This window comes from Lissotriton vulgaris, unplaced genomic scaffold (assembly GCF_964263255.1).
Source record: "Lissotriton vulgaris unplaced genomic scaffold, aLisVul1.2 SCAFFOLD_922, whole genome shotgun sequence".
Lineage (NCBI taxonomy): Eukaryota > Metazoa > Chordata > Amphibia > Caudata > Salamandridae > Lissotriton > Lissotriton vulgaris.
The window spans coordinates 618,893-634,763 of record NW_028254908.1 but is presented as its reverse complement, the minus strand read 5'-3'; the positions used below and the strand labels follow the sequence as shown (position 1 = coordinate 634,763).

Below are 15,871 nucleotides of genomic sequence, written 5' to 3'. Positions count from 1 at the left end.
TTCTTGCCAAAGATCTTTACTCTTGTTTTGTTGATTTTGAGCGAGAGACAGGAGGCTTTTATTCAGTTTGTGACTTTGGTCATGCAGGCAGTGAACTTGTTTCTTGTATTGGGCCTCTTGTCTGAGAGGGAGAGTATGAATTGTGTGTCATCAGCAAAGGAGAGGATGTTGATGCCAAGTGTGTTGCTGACGTTGGCCAGAGAGATCATGTATGCGGTGAAGAGGGTGAGGCTGAGCGATGAATCTTGAGGCCCTTCACAGCTGGTAGATTGTGTTCTATCCGTTACGAAGGAGCCGATGCAGCGGAGAGTGGGTCCTCGGATGCCAATCTGGTGCAGGCGCCGGATGGGGTGTGAGACTGTGTCAGATGCTGCAGAAGAATGAGGGCTGCCGGGTCTTCTCTGGCAAGGATCATGTGGATGTTGTCTGTGGTGGTGATGAGTGTTGTTTCTGTACTGTGATTGGGCTGGACTGTGTGGCGTTGAGAGGCTGATGGTAGCTGAGGTGGTCGGTGAGGAGATGGTCGATTAGTTACCTTGTATGGTAGGTGAGAGACGGGTCTTTAGTTGGAAAGCGTGTCTGGGTTCGCGCATGCATGTGGAGGGACCTGAACCCCTGCAAAATCGCTGACTCAATGATGGAGGCAATGGCACAGTGACATAGTCAGAATCATACAGAGGGACATGTTTTTCGTCCACCGCCACTCGATCAGACACACACTGTGGAGTTCACTATGGGATCTGAGCAAACATGCTCACCGTCATCGTCTCAGTGATACAGCAACGGAAGCTTCCTTTACTCAGAACGTGTCCAGGGCATGCAGGAGGATGCTAACCTCACTTATAACCGGTCCTGCACATCAAAAGTGGGAGCATCCTACACGTAGAACATGTCCAGGGCTTGCAGAAGTGCAAGATTCACCCACTCAGAACAGGTCTAACACATGCAGAACTGCAAGCTTCCCTCACTCAGAGCAGGTCTAACACATGCAGAACTGCAAGCCTCCCTCACACAGAGCAGGGCTAACACATGCGGAACTGCAAGCTTCCCTCACTCAGAGCAGGTCTAACACATGCAGAACTGCAAGCCTCCCTCACACAGAGCAGGTCTAACACATGCAGAACTGCAAGCTTCCCTCACTCAGAGCAGGTCTTGCAAATGCAAAAGAGCAAGCGTCCCTCACTCTAAACATGCCGCACAAAAGTGCAATTTTCCCTCAGTCATTCCCGGTCACAGAACTTGTTAAGGACATGCAGGGGTGGGTGCTTCACTCACCCAGAATAGGTTCTGCACATGCATAAGGACATGCAGAAATGTAAGCTTCGCTCACTTGAATAGGTCTAGTACAGTGAGACTTAAATTACGGCCCGGGGGCTTTATGCGGCTCTTCTGACCTTTACATGCGCCCTCCTGGCTAACAGTAGCACTGGACTGCTGTTCACTCGACTCAGTACTAACATTTTAAAAATGTTCAATAAACCACAAACATTTATTTAAAGGTTAATTTTAGTTAAAGAAAGGAAGTAACTAACTAAGGTATACTGCACCCCTTAACTGTAGGAACACCTTTAAAGACAGCAAACATTTACAAATATGTATTTAATTAACTTGCAAAAGCGTTTCACCTTAGGAAATTAGATAATAGCAGTGCATTCAGTAGTATTTTTTTTAAAGTGATAGTTTTCAGACATGAATTTAGAAACACTCATGCTTCCCCACCCTGACAACAATGCCATTAGTGATTAAATCCAAACACTGGAGAAGGTTTTGTACAGCACGCATCCTGAAGTCTTGTATTTTGCGGTCCTCTTATATGTGATACTGAAGTTAAAGGAGATAAATTGAAGTAAAACAATTGCCCAGAATCACACAATTTGGTCAAGTGGGGAAGCCAGGATTCATCCCAGGTTCTCTGGTTGCTCATTGTGCAATTCAGTTCAGTAACTAGATGTACATGCTTCCCCTACACCCACTTTATGCTCCCTCCCCGACCACCACCCTGCTGGCATCAGTGCGGTTCTCGTCACACCTAAAACCAACCTTCCCTCAAAACCCCCGGTCCCCCCGGAAAATATTTGCGAGTACCTATGATCGAGTACATGCATAAGTGCAAGTTTCAGGCACTTGGAAAGGTACAAGCTTCCCTCACTCAGTGGAGGAGTGTGGCTCAATGGTTAGAGCGGCAGACCCTGATGCAGAGTTCTGGTCCGGGACCAGGGTTCAATTCCCGCCTCAGCGGGTCTTGGGCTCATAATTCCTCGGACCTGATTTCTCGCCTCGGTGCCTATTCTAATCATGGGTCCCACGCTGCAACTCTGGGCAATAGCTTGCTTAACCTCCACACCGGCCCCAACAGCGCTGTGGATGCCTGGCTTCACCCTGGGGGTGCCCAGGAGTGGACACTTCACAGGGAAAGCCAGGAGGGGTTCCACAGCGGTATGAGTAATAGCGCCAGGAAACCGCTTGGTGACAGTGCGCTCTACAAATACCTTGACATTTACATTTACATTTACTCAGAACATGTCCGTGAAGTACCAAAGTGCAAGTACCCCTCCTCAGAATATTTCACACATACAAAGGGGCAGTCTTTCCTTACTCAGAACCTGTCTAGGAAACACAGGGGTGGGTTAATCACTCACTCGGAACAGGTCCTGCGCATGCAAAAGTGTAATCTTCCCGGAAAGACAACATGCCCAGCACATTCAAAAGTGCAAGGTTCTATCTGTTAGAGACTGTCTAAGATTTGCAGAAGTGCAAGCTCTCCTAACGTGCAAACTTCACCCATTCAGAACAGGTATAGCACACGCAGAGGAGCAGGCTTCACTCATTCAGAATAGGTATCGCACATCCAGAGGCTCAAGCTTCACACATTCAAAAGAGGTAAAGCACATGCAGAGGAGCAAGCTTCACTCACTCAGAACAGACAGGTTTAGCACATGCAGAGGAGCAAGCTTCACTCACTCAGAACAAGTATAGCACATGGAAAGGTGCAAACTTCACCCATTCAGAACAGGTATAGCACACACAGAGGAGCAAGCTTCATAGACTCAGAAAAGGTTTACACATGCATAGGAGAACCGTGGCTCAGTGGTTAGAGGCGGCAGACCCGGAAGCTGAGATCGACTGTGGACCAGGGTTCGATTCCCCGCCTCGGCGGGTCTCGGGCTCAAAATTCCATGGACTCGACAATTCTCGCTCTGGTGCCTACTCAACTCACGGGGTCACACTCTGCGACTCTGGGCAATAGCTTGCTTAATCTCCACTACGGCTCCTCGCGGTGGGATGCCTGGCTTTCACCTTGTGGACACCCTGCCGTGGTTTCTCACAGGGGAATACCAGGACGGGTTCCCTAAGCAAGCGCCGGGACGCTTACGGGCAGCTGTGCGCTTTACAAGTCCAGCACATTTACATTTACATAGGAACAAGCTACACTCACTCAGAAGAGGTATAGCATATGCAGCAGTGCTAACATCCCACACTCAAAATATGTCACACAGGCAAACGGGAAAGCTTTGCTGGTTCAGATGGTCTACAGGACATGCATTAGTAGATGTTTTCCTCACTCAAAATAGGTCCTGATTTTCTGGTTTCTGTACAAACTGAATACATCTTTCAGAAAAGGTCCTGAACATGCAGAAGAGTAAGCATCCCATGCTCAACACATGTCCAGGACCTCCAAGAGGACAAGATTCCCACTCTCAGATCAGGCCCGAAGCATTCAGAAGTGTAAGCTTCACTCAGTACAGGTTTAGCACATGTATATGTGCAAGCTTCCCTCTCTAAAGAGATCCTTCAACTGCAAAAGTGCAAGATTCCCTCACTCAGAGCAGGTCTTGCAAATGTACAAGCATCCCTCACTCTGAACATGCCAAGCAAAAGTGCAAGTTTCCCTCACTCATAGCTCGTCCACATGCAGTGATGGGTGCTTCCATCTCTCAGCATAGGCTCTGCGCGTGTGAAAGTGCTGCCTTCCGATACTTTGAACTTATCTAAGACGTGCAAGTTTCTGTCACTCAGAACAAGTCTCCACCATTCTTGGGTGAGGTATATACATATTAAGCATGCATGAAAACAGAAGAGTATTAATACTTTTCTACAATCTTCCGTTTGTTTCAGGGAGAGACAGGCGGGGAGTCCAAGCCCTGAAGGAAGCCGAGTGACCCATATGGGCATACTGATAGGGCCCATATGGGCATACTGATATCAACTCACCAGTTTCAGATGTAGAACCGCTATGTTTCAAGATACATCTAGCATTCGATTTATCTAACAGTGACACGGATGATATGGAATAAAGAGGTATCTAGGGTTTCTCCGCAGCCATCTTTAACTGGAACCCTGTATTTAGCAGAAAGGACATTTACCTCGAGCTCCCAAACTCTGACTTGGTTGAGCCCATCAAGTTGGTACTTACTCCTCTTGATGAGAGGAGGCCCATGATGAAGAATGCCATCAAATGACAGGTGAGGCGTTTCCTCCAGTCTCCTAAGGAGACTCCTGTGGGATGCTGCATGAGCCCTGAAAGGAGGACTAGTGATCTTCTAACATCACAGTTTTTGTGGTATTGATGTTAGTTGATTGGGATCGCGTGCAATGGCATAACGAACAAACCTCTCATTCTCTCAGCACCTGAAAGAGACCCAGAACACGTCTAACGCATTCAGAATGGGAAGCATTTTGCACTTTGGTCAGTTATATGCATGCAGAAGTGCCCATGAGATGTATGAGTGCATGCTTCCCTCATACAGAACAGGTCACACATGCAGAAGTGCATGCTTCCCTCACACAGAACAGGTCCCACATGCAGAAGTGCCTGCTTCCCTCACACAGAACAGGTCACAAATGCATTAGTACATGGTTCCCTCACACAGAACAGGTCACACATGCAGAAGTGCATGCTTCCCTCACACAGAACAGGTCCCACATGCAGAAGTGCCTGCTTCCCTCACACAGAACAGGTCACACATGTATTAGTACATGGTTCTGGAAAGGCGGGAAACTTAATCTAGAATTTGAAATAGATCTCTAGAATCCCGTCACAGGTCGATTAGACCTTTGTACCTGTCATAGAGTGTAGAAGGCAATCTTTTTCAACAAGTCAATTCGGATCACTTCCATCTCCTTCCCCAAAGAACCACTGACAAAAAGTCAAGTTTAAAGATTTATTATAAAGCCAAAAGCAGTTGTGTATATAAACACCTCAGTAAAAGGTTCAGCAAATACACAGGTACTAATACAAACATAATCCTACGGAAAAGTCTCAAACGACTGAGAAACAGCACTAATATAATTTCCAAGACACCTAAGCTTGCAAGGATTGCTATGATCTGGGTCTTGGTAGACATGGAAGAAAGGAAGAAATACATCAGGATAAGTCTATCCCTACACTATACTAAGTGTCATCCCTACAACCGGATCTTCCCTAACAAAAAGGTGTCAGCCGTGGTGACTTCCAAAGAAGTTCACTCACTCGGTTCGGACTTAGCCTCTTGAATTCATCTCACAAGAAGCTCTCTGCCTACCCAGCATCTTTCTTCGCCCTTGTGCGCTTCTACTCTGCTCTCCTCCCGGGGTGCTGTCCCTAATACGAAACCCAAAATTCAGTTGACACGCCCCAAGGTACGCCCCTCTCAGAGTGTTAGTTTTCAAAGGGTCTTCTCCTTGATGTCTTCATCCTTGTTCGTTGATAAACGGCCTTGGGTCCCACAGTCATCTCCGCTTGAAGTTGCTTCCCTAAAATTCCACAACCACTCCTCCGGGTCTGTAACTATCATTCTAACTCTCATATACAATAGGCCCTTCTTTACTATCTTTGGCTAACCTTGCACCTGCAAAAGGACGCACATAAATCGGTTCGCAACAACATGCTACTTGCAATTAATTCTTTAAGGCAACCTTCTAGGAAAGGGGCAGTTCCATGATTTAAAGTTAGCAGACACATTCCTAACTCGGCCTACTCAATCCGTTATCCCCACCTGGGCCTCTGCAAGGTTCGAGATGTCACCCCCTAACTTTTGGCAAACAGTTTTACCCGTTAGGCCTACATCATTATAGCAAAAAGAAAAGAATACATTTCCCAACTGAACACTTCTATGTCGTTACATGAATACAATAATGAATTACTAAACATGCATTGGAATACATGATGTTTCTTTAAACACACTTTAACCGAACTAGCATTACTTTCAAAATACATTTCTTGGATTACATGGCATTAGTATTTTAAACACGTTACGTTGCAGCTATGGAAAATTCTGGTACATGAGTTTATAGCTTTATGTCACATTTAAACAGGATTATAAGCCTCTACATGTGCGGGTGCGGATTACTTGTGAATATGATGCACCCCTACAAATTCTAACACAGTTTTTGCGCTCTCTCAGTCCCCCCTTTGATGACCTGTGTCATCACCACCATCCCACATTCCCTAGGGTAGGGACAGGTCTAAACAGCACTTGTGGCGACGTTCCCTCGCCGGAGCATTTCTAATGCTCTTAAACTCCGATATTGATTGTCCTGCAAGTTCTCCATTCTCTGTTTTTGTACCCTCATGGACCTCGCAAACCTATTTGATCTATACCATTTGTACAATCTCACTAAACCCCATAATCCGATGACACATGCCACTATGATGAGAAGAGGTTCTAATATGAATTCAAGGAAACTCCTTCCCAGATTTGCAAACCGGTTTCCAATGCTCCCAAATCCTTTACCAACTTTCTCCCACGTATTCTCTTGTGTGAAATCCTCGATTTCATAATGGATTGCAGTAATGTTGCGTATATATTTCTTCAGATCCTTAGAGTTATCTGGAATATAGGTGCAACATTCCTGAACCTTCAAAAGTTTACAGACTCCGCCCTCTTTTGCCAGAAGGACGTCTAGAGCAAGACGGTTCTGCATAACCATTGCTCTAATCGATAACATTTCACCATGAATCAGCACTAGTGACTTAGCTGTACTCATTGAAAGCTCATCAACCACAGTTGCCAATCTTCGTATCTTCACATCGTTTAAAATCACTTCCAACATCGGTATTGCAGCTCCAAATATATCACCCACTATTGCACCCGCACTTTCTCCTCTCTTTACCCTTGTTAATTTTCCACCCTCCACCTGATCAAAATCCTCAGTGTGATATATCTTAGGAAATCAATCGCCAAGTAGCATGTCTCATACCACTTGTCTGGCAGTCTCACATACGCATTTTTCCCACAGACAAAATACACCGTAGGAATCACTTGCACCACACTCTTCAGGAAATCTTTAGTGTAATATTCTAATTTGAAAGTGTGTTCACAAGTTGTCTCACCCACATACACATTCTCGTAATATGTCTTTGGCCTATGTAGACACAGCTTTCCTTTCTGCACCATGTCCAATGCTATCGGACCATAGCTTCCCTTTGACTTATGTCCAAGCTCCTCATCCGTCCAATCTACCTTACCCTGACCTGACGTCTGCAACTGCTTCTGTTTTTGATATCTGTCTTCGACTTGCTCTACAAACTTCTTCTCTACCTCTGTCAATGAGCAGGTCAAGTTGTGTCGATGTGCATATGAGGTATCTATGGTTTTTGTTGGAATGAAAAAATATCTAAGTCTATCCTCAGACTTATAATAATCCCACTTGTTCAAATGCTTATAGTTTGGGACTTCTGGTAACACAGCATCATAGTTCGAAAAGAAATATTCAAAATGTGATCTCCCATAACATATGCTAAGCAGCAAGCTACATGAAATTCCATACGTTAATGGCAGGTGATGGTATCTAATACCCTCGTCTACTGAAGCTGGCAATTGCATACACACATAACAATCTTTCGCATCCATCGCATCAATGTACTCATACAACAATTTAGCATAAGCATTCTTCCCAAAGTTTCCCTTGGACAGATCAGCATGTAATCTACGGCTTTCTTCAGCTAGCAAAGCTTTCTCGGCTCCTATGTTTACCTCCTTGTGGCTAGGAGTGGTAGGTATAGGTGTTCCCTTGACCTCCACTTCCTGCTCTTGTGGTGCTAAATACGAAACTAAAACTACAACAAATATGAAGAAAATTACTAACCCTAATAGTGTACCTATAATACATTTTGCCCTACGAGTCGGGTTCCCAGCCTCCGTGGTCTCAGACAGTGTGATTCGATTCTAGCAGCAACACAAAGTCTTGGCAATACAAAGTCTCTTGCTTGGCTTTATGAATTTCCTCGAACCACACCTAGAAGCAGAGTTCCCCTTTCAAATTTTCATTGTCCATTTCGTGTTCAGGTGACCCTACCCTTCTCCGTCCTCTAAGGGATGTCCCTGAATTTCTTCTTCTTCCGCTCGGCTCTATGTATCTTTTATAGCGATTTACAAATGATCAGGTTCTCTCCAAGTGCGCAGAGTACGTAGTCTAAAAGTTCCATATGAAGGACTATTGCATCATAGGCAGGTATTTCAAGGCCAAATGTAGGGAAAGTCAATCTGTTTAAAATCAAATCACTTATCTTGCTTAGGAAGAAAGGGGGGTTAGGAACAGTGATTGTCAGTAAGCCTTCGATTTCCAGTCCAGGCACCAACAGTATCACTTCCAATTTATAGTTCGGGGCCGTATCGGTCACCAGCACCGACCTCACCCTCCCGGATCTCAGTACACCTGGCATTTGTCAAAGGATAGGTCCACTCCGGAGTGGCGTATCTTCTGCAGGGTACTCTCACCCTCCTTGATCTCCTTGGACCCTTTTACTCTGACTCCTGGCCTTCCCCTTCCAGTTCTGATTCTTCAGATACAGGTGCAAGATCCTTTTCAGGGGTCAGCCTCACATTCAGCCTTTTCCGTCTTTCAGGCCAACTTGCCTCTGTGCCTTTCACTCCTCTGCTCCTTGACGGCACCACCTGCTCATCCTGACCTTCAGCTTCTCCAGAGTTGGGATCACCCTCACAGCAGCTTTCCCATTCAGTGGCAGTTTCAGTGTCACTGTCGCTGTGATCTCCCTCAGCTCGGTCGGATGAGTTACCAGCCTCTTCAGACACCCCCACAGCTTGGCTTGTCCCCTCTTGTGGATCTTCCTCCACGGCTGGATTTTCTTCTACGAGAGGAGCTGTTTCTTCCAGGGGCGCTGGAACTCTTCGGGTATGAGAAGCGTGGATCCAATTTGGCAGTCCACCACACTTCACAGCCGTGTTCGTCACCAAGATGACTTGGAACGGCCCTCGCCAGCGGACGTCCAGGCAACTCTTCCTCACGTGCTTCCTCACGAGAACCCAGTATCTGGGACACAGGTAATGACAGAGGTCTCTAGAAGTCGGGATTTCTGCCGTCTGCACCTGATGGGACACAGAATGGATGACGTCAGATAGTCCTTTGCAGTAATCAAGAATCAGATCATCTGTGATATTCAGCAAGGCCGCTGAGGGGACTGATGGCAGTCTCATAGCTCTTCCCATCAGCACCTCATGGGGTGAAAGTCCTGTTCTCCTGTCTGGGGTACTACGCATGCTCATCAACACCAACGGCAGAGCATCTGGCCATTTCAGAGACGTAGATGAACACACTTTTGCCATTCGCGCTTTAAGTGTCCCATTTATCTGCTCCACTATGCCAGAAGCCTCCGGCCGATAACTACAATGCAATCTCTGATCAATGTTCAATGCAGAACAGAGCATCTTCACAACTTCACTGTTGGAATGCGTTCCTCTGTCCGATTCCAAAGAGGTCGGGACCCCGAATCTAGGTACTAACTCTCTCAACAATAATTTAGCTACTGTGAGTGTATCGCACCTACGAGTGGGATAGGCCTCGACCCACCTGGAAAACACACATACAATGACCAAGACACATCTGAGGCTGTTACACTTTGGCATCTCAATGAAATCCAGTTGCATTCTGTTGAAAGGCCCTCCAGACCTTCCCACATGACTCAACGTAACTGGTGTCCTCTTCCCAACATTCATCTGTTGACACGTAACACACCTCTGACACACCGCTTCCGCAGCCGTTCTGAACTTTGGGTTATACCAAGTCTGCCTAAACACTCGTATCATAGCATCTCTTCCTAAATGCACGGGGCCGTGTATTTGACGAGCCATCGGGCTCACCAGTTCATTCGGTAACACAGCTCTCCCATCTGCTGAAATCCACAAGTCCAAACTCCCTTTGGTACAACCGGAGGTCACCCACACCCTTTTCTCGAAGTCTGAAGCTTGCTCTTGCATCTTTCTCAAGTCATCCCAAGTATCTGCCACTTCAAGTACCATGTTTAGCTCTGTCCCTCTGTGCATTCCCTCAACCACCTGGTCGGTGAAGGAGTAAGCTTGCTCGGCACAATAACGTGCTACTTCATCTGCATATTTGTTACCCAGGGACACAAAATCAGCACCTTTACTATGTGCTGTGCATTTTCTGCTGGTCCCTGCAGTGCTTCCAGCAGTAACCTGACAAATTCTCCGTTCCTGATAGGGGAACCTGATGATGTCATATAACCCCTTTGAGACCATAACTGACCGAAGTCATGAACCACACCGAACCCATATCTGCTGTCGGTGTATATGGTGACTCGAATCTTGTTGGCTGACAAACAGGCACGCGTCAACGCAACTATCTCAGCTACCTGGGCGGAATGTACTCCTTCTAAGCAGGCAGCTTCGATTATTCCATGAATTGTGCAAACTGCAAAAGCCGCTCTCAACTGCCCAGCATTGTCTCTTATACATGAGCCATCTACAAAGAGAATTTCGTGTGGGTCTTCCAAAGGCTCATCGACAATGTCTGGTCTCGGTTTGGTGCACAGTTCAGTCACTTCAAGGCAGTCATGGTCTTCACAATCATCATCTAAAACATTTGGCAATGGCATCAACGTAGCAGGGTTCAAAACTGAGCACCTCTTTAGGGTCACATTCTCCGCAGCAAGTATAACCTGCTTGTAGCGTGTGAGCCTGTTGTTAGTCAGGTGCTGCGTTTTGGTCCTTGTCATTAACAATTCTACTGAATGCGGAACGTGTACCACCAATGGATGCCCCATCACAATGCTCTCAAAACGCTCAATGCTGACACCCGTTGCAGCAACGGATTTGAGACATCCGGGCAACGCTGCGGCTACTGGGTCTAATGTAGCCGAGAAATGTGCAACTGGTCTACGGGCACCTCCGTGATCTTGGGTCAAAACTGCTAACGCGCAGCCCTCTCGCTCGCAGCAAAACAGTGAAAACAATTTTGTGTAATCGGGCATTCCCAGGGCTGGAGCCTGACATAAGTCTTCTCTCAGCATCAGGAAAGCCATCATGCAGTCTGTGTCCCATGGTACCGGATCACTCACGTCCTTGAGCGTCAGTTTCTGTAAAGGTTTTGCTTTTAGGGAGAAGTTTGCAATCCACTGGCGACAGTAGCCAACCATTCCCAGGAACATTCTAACCTCTCTTTGTGTGGTGGGCACCATCATTTTCATTATCGCCTCTATTCTGTCTGGGGACACTTTTCTTATTCCCTTCTCTATTCTGTGACCCAGATACTGTACTTCAGGAAGACAATAGTGTAGCTTGCTAGGAGATACCTTGTGCCCATTTTCAGCCAGATGGTTTAACAAGGCAATGGTGTCTATTCTACAGGCATCTTCTGTTTCTGACGCAACAAGGAGGTCGTCTATGTACTGTACAAGAACCGAGTTCTGGGGCAGTACTAGACTTTCAAGATTTTTCTTCAATAAATGATTAAAGATCGATGGGCTTTCTGTATACCCCTGTGGGATACGACACCATGTTAATACATGGTTTTCCAGCTTAAAAGCGAAAAGAAATTGGAACTCCTCATGCAATGGTATTGAAAAAAATGATTTACATAGGTCAATCACCGTGAACCACTCAGCCTGTGCTGGAATCTGGAACAGTATCACTGATGGATTCGGTACCACTGGACAGCATGGAACAACAATGTCGTTCACTTTCCGTAAATCCTGCACAATCCTGTACTTCCCGCTAGGCTTCTGCAAGCCCATAATCGGAGAGTTACACGGACTGCCCATTATTTCTTTCAGAATTCCCTGTTTAATCATAGACTCAATCACAGGTTTTATTCCCGCAATTGTTTCTGGGGTCAGCTTGTACTGGGGTGTTCTTGGAAATTCTGCATCATGTCTTACTTGTATCCTGACTGGCTCTACACCTTTGATCAGCCCAATCTCTTCTCCTGTAAAATCCCAAACCTCCTGTCTGACTGTCTCCCTCAAGTCCCAGGGGAGTTCTTCCACCGTCAGTGCAGGATACAATTCTATGCACAGACGTGTGTTTGCAACCTTAAAGGCAGCATCATCATCATTTGTCTCCAATTCTACTCCCTTCGGTGTACAATAGATGGTACAGTTTAGTTTGCACAATAAATCCCTTCCTAACAAAAACACTGGACTAGAATCACATACCACAAACTGATGGTTGTCCCTGAAATTTCCTATTTTCACTGGAACTGGCTCGGTCAGTGGGTTCGTCATTTTCCTATTTGTTACACCCACAACTTGAATGGTCTGTCCTGACAGAGGCAGGTTAGGTACCACTGCGGATCGTACAGTAGAACGAGTCGCACCCGTATCCACCAGAAAGGTAGTGGGGTGTCCGGCTACCTCCGCATCTACAAAGGGTCCTCTCTGGTCTACCTCTAGTGCTGCTCCTAAGGTGCATTACTCTCCGTTCAGACATCGTCCTGTCACTGGATTAAAAGCATAGTATTCATCACCGTCTATCAGGAGGGGCATCTGCTGGTATATCCTATTTACTGCTCCGATCTTCGGTGGCTGGGGAACGGGGGCTCTGGGAGCGGAAGTCCCTCCTTTTGCCACTTTGAGTTTGACCACTGTTGATCTCGGAGTGTGGGGAGTCTGACTCTCCTCTTCCTCCTCCTGTACTTGATTCTCTGGGTTATGGGGACACTCACGCCTCCAGTGCCCGATCTCGTGACACTGATGACACCTTGTGGTCTTTTTCAGAGTCACCAGATCCACCCTTGGCCTTGAGCCATCCTCACTGTCCCTTTTCTGGCTGTTCGATCTTCTTCCCAACGTTCCACTTCCTGACTGACCCTGTCCTCCTTATTGCATTTGGACTAGCATCAGCTTATCTTTAAGCTTCTTAGTCTTAGAATCTATCTCATCACTGCAGTACCTCGCGTACCTCAGGATCTCGTCTAGAGGCTTGTTTTGCCAACAAATCAAATGTTGTTGTATCATTAGACAGATCTCGGGTCTCAAGCCCAACACAAACTTGGACACAAACTGTCCCATGTCCTTTGGATCCATTACATCCAGGCCACTGCACTGCTTATATATCTGTAATAGTCTCTCATAATATTCATGAACTGTCTCCTTCGGTTCTTGTCTAGTTCGATCTATTTTCACCCAATCTATGTCTTGTGCTGGCACCTTGGTTTTTAACCACGTAATCACTTGTTCATATTTTACCATCACTCTTGGTGAAGGTCCATTTGTGTGTGCATCCCGTTCTGGCTCTTCTGTGGGCCACTCAACACTGACCTTGCGCGCTACCCACAGATCTCCCGGAACCACAATGTCGAACAGTGTATTCAGATCAACCCACAGTACCTTTGAGATTTTAACAAACCTCTCTACCTGCTTGTACCATTCTACTGGGTTTTCTCTCAATTTTGGAAATGTGTTCGTAAAGGCAGCCAAATCTCCCCTACTCCAGGATACGTGCACATATCCTCCATGGGCTACCTCTCTCAAGGGGTAGGCTTCTGCATGCATTATCCCTGTCCCTGGAGAAGTCTCTATAGTGCTCCGCCTAACACTCTTCTTTTTGGACAACCTTTCCTCCCACTTATCCAATTGTATCCATGTTCGGATCCCCACTACTAGTTCTCTGATGTGGGTTTTTAATCGGATCGCCCTCTTCTCGTCTAGTTCCTGATCTGAGTACTGTAACCTATGGCCACCCTGCAAGGCCCTTGTCCTGGTCAGATCCACTGAGTATTTGTTTGCTAGTTCCGCTAGCTTCTCGTGAGCTGCCCTAGCTCTGCGAGTAACATCTTTCGCTACAAACAACAGTTCATCTGGTTCGTAAAGTTCTATTCTCTCCAATGGTATCGTGCCTTCCACTATCTCTTCTACCTCTGACTTGAGTCTTAGCACATCTATTCTCCTTGTCTTTATCACCGCTCTCAATGTGCCTTGACTAGAGGTTTCGCTCGGGTCTTGCCCTTTACATTCCTGAGTCACTCGTCTGTCCTCCTCAGGGGTGTTATGGGGCTCGCTTCCTCTTTCCCATCTTTCGCCATCCCATTCTTGTCTTCTGTCTGCATTTCCGGGGGTAAACGTACCCCTACTTTCCTCACTCCCACGGTCCCCTTCTTGTCTACTTCCATTAGGCCTGAAATGGGATACTTCCCTATTTTCCGAACCCCAGTTTCTACTCTCGTCTCTTGACCTGTCGCTCTGGGTGTCCGCGACTGTCTCCCAGGTCCTCAAATCTGGCCTCAATTCTCTAATCGACCGGGGCCGTGGTCCTCTCAGATCCATCGGTCCTCTTAAGCCCCCTTGTTCCCTAGAAGAATCCGCCGATGCTGCCAAAGGGGTGCTCCTTTCTACAGGTCTGGACCATTGGTTCCACTCGTCCGCCACATTACTCCTATTTTCGCTGACGTTCCTTTCTCTATCTAATTGTGGCAGACTCTCTCCTTGTGTCTGTTCCGGATTGTATACTGATACTATGGGACCTATGGTAACTGGTACTGTAAGAGCATCTGGTAGTCTCTGAGCACTGACCCCCTCTTCACAATGTACCTGCTGTACCGTGAATCTTCCCACTACTCTCGCTTCTGGGGTTGGTTGAGGTACCCCCTCTCCTCCTACTGAGGCAGCCCTGTTCCCTACCGGGCCCAGGTCGCTCTTTCTTAGGACTCCACCATCCACTGCCGACGTCTCTCTTCCGGTCGGTGGTGGTGGGCTCCCTCCTATTTCTGTATTATAGGGAGGTGGTCTGTCCGACAACATCCTCTCTATCAGGCTGTCTTCTGTTTCACTGTCATCATCTTCCGTATCCTTTTTCTGCACCCCTCTTTCGCTAACCAGCAGTGGGTACAGCCTATCTCCCTCTTTGGTCTGCACTCTCCATCTTTTGGCCAGTGCATCCCACCTCGCGTCCTGTACCGCCCTGACTGATCGGCCCACTCTTTCCTGTCTCCTTTCCCTGTTCTTCTCGTGGGCTGCCTTGATCCATGCATTCAATGCTTCGAACTGTGTTGGCCACGGCAAAGGTCGCAAAGAAGACATAATCGCTTTTAGCTGATACAACACCTCTAATCTAAATGTCCCGTATCTGGGAAAAGTCAGTTCCTCATTCCCGTCTGTCATCTTACACCAGTTCTCAAAGCCACAATATAGTATGTAACCCAACTTTCGTAGCCATGTAATGAGCTGGCGTATCCTCGGGTGGAGCCTCTTCCCCACCCCGAGGTTCTAGCCTCTTCTCTCCAGAAAAACAACTTCGCAATCCTTTTAAACATTTCATGATGCTACCCACAACAATTTCTTGTTTACTACTTTCGTTTGTTTCCCAATGGCAATCCACCAATCCCAGCGCGGCTTCTCTCTGGCCGTCCTATCCTAGCGCGGCTCTTCGCTGACGTCACTCACTTCCCGCTAACCGCCCTATCTCAGCGCGGCTTCACACTAACCGTCCTATCCCAGCGCGGCGCTTCCTGACGTCACTCTCCTCCGTTTGCAGCAGTTCCCCTCCTTTCTGCGCTCGTCTCTCGGTCATGCATGAGTCCCAATCATACAATTTGAAATGATCACTTCCGACCAAGTAATCACTTCTCTGACTGTACGTCCACAGTCTGACTGTAATTGTCGCCGACTGGCAAATGTCTGTCCAATTAAAGAACAACA

At 47.0% G+C, this 15,871-nt stretch overlaps 1 protein-coding gene across 2 annotated transcripts in view; it reads left to right on the top strand.

The window, feature by feature from the left end:
• Positions 1-15,871, top strand: part of LOC147659376 (E3 ubiquitin-protein ligase TRIM39-like) — a 200,476-nt gene that overhangs the window by 151,812 nt on the left and 32,793 nt on the right. The gene's annotated exons all lie outside the window — the stretch shown is intronic.